Below are 1,433 nucleotides of genomic sequence, written 5' to 3' on the forward strand. Positions count from 1 at the left end.
TTGAGAGATTGATCATCAATAGGCATAGGCTTCCCACAAGAACCCGCAAGGCGGCGAGCATCTTTCTTTTGCGCAGGGTCTTTAATGTACTTACATACACATGGTCCTGGCGTAATCAGTGTATCACAACATCTTCTCTACGTGGCTTTATCATTAGATGCGATGGTTAAGCATAAACGAAGTGATTCTTTGCAATAAGCGCGCGTCGGATCCGGGAATGATGTCAAGAGTAGAACCAAGGCGATGGACATCAATGGAATGATCTTCATTTTCTAGACTAATTAATTAATTAGTATGTCGTCAAATATGTTTTGCAAATATGTTGTATGTTTTCGAGCTAGGTCTTTACTTATATAGAAAATTGGAATCAGAAGCATGTGGCTGTACTGAGAAGTATGCCCCCAAAAGATTAAAAAAAAAAAAGGAGGGTGTTCAATTGTTTATTCTATTTTTACAACGCAATTAATTTATATTCAAAACAGATTAGAGATTAGTTCGAAAAAAAACAATTGCATATATAGGAAGGGATGATGGATTTTTCTTTTAAATATAGTAATTATTTAATTTCCTAGTGCAAAATACATGCATCTTAATTTGCTAAGCAATTCAACGTGATTGAACGTCATGCCAAAAAAAAAAAAAAAAAACTAGAAATTGAACTTAAAAAAAAAAAGCTCCGAGTGTTTGGCCGAATCATATATAATCCCTTTATTTAATTAGGCTCAAGTTGAATAAGAGTAATTTAATAAATAGGTTTATATATGCCGTAATGGTAATGGTAATATACGATTTGTTAAAAGAATATATATATATATATATATATATATATTTACATTTTGGGGAAGCAAATTAGAAGTTCTTTTTTTTTTTTTAGTATGATAAGAATCTCTCTCTCTCTCTGTTTCTTTCATCATTTAGTAGGAGGAAAGTATAACCGATGGAGGAGATAAGAAGACCTTTTCTTCTACCTTCTTTCCGATCACTCCCAACCAGGCACAGATCTAAATTGCTGCAGCATATGCAAGGGTTTTGTGATTTACTTTGGTCTTTGGATTTGTCTAGTTATATATAGACATGGAACCATATAAAAACCCTAAATTTTTTTTTTCAGACCGATTGATTGATTTGATTGGGTCAAAGTTTTGATTTTTTTTTTGTTCTTTCTTTGGTTGGTTGGATGCAAAATTAGTTATGGTCGGAGAGGAACGGGTTTCTTCAACTCGGGCAATCCCAAGAAGCAGATTAGAGATCTTCAAAAAGTTATAGACTTATTAAACAAGGTACAATAATGTTGTTTCATACTATGTCGGTATTGTATTTTTTTTTATTGAAATTTAAAATATAATATCTTATATGATACGAGAAATTTTTTCTCAACTTGTACTAAAGAGATGACACTTAGCTTATTATATTTTTAATACCTGTATTTTTTT

At 31.6% G+C, this 1,433-nt stretch overlaps 1 pseudogene; it reads right to left on the reverse strand.

The window, feature by feature from the left end:
* On the reverse strand, positions 6-269 carry LOC104753258 (annotated as a pseudogene).

This window comes from Camelina sativa, chromosome 16 (genome assembly GCF_000633955.1).
Source record: "Camelina sativa cultivar DH55 chromosome 16, Cs, whole genome shotgun sequence".
NCBI lineage: Eukaryota > Viridiplantae > Streptophyta > Magnoliopsida > Brassicales > Brassicaceae > Camelina > Camelina sativa.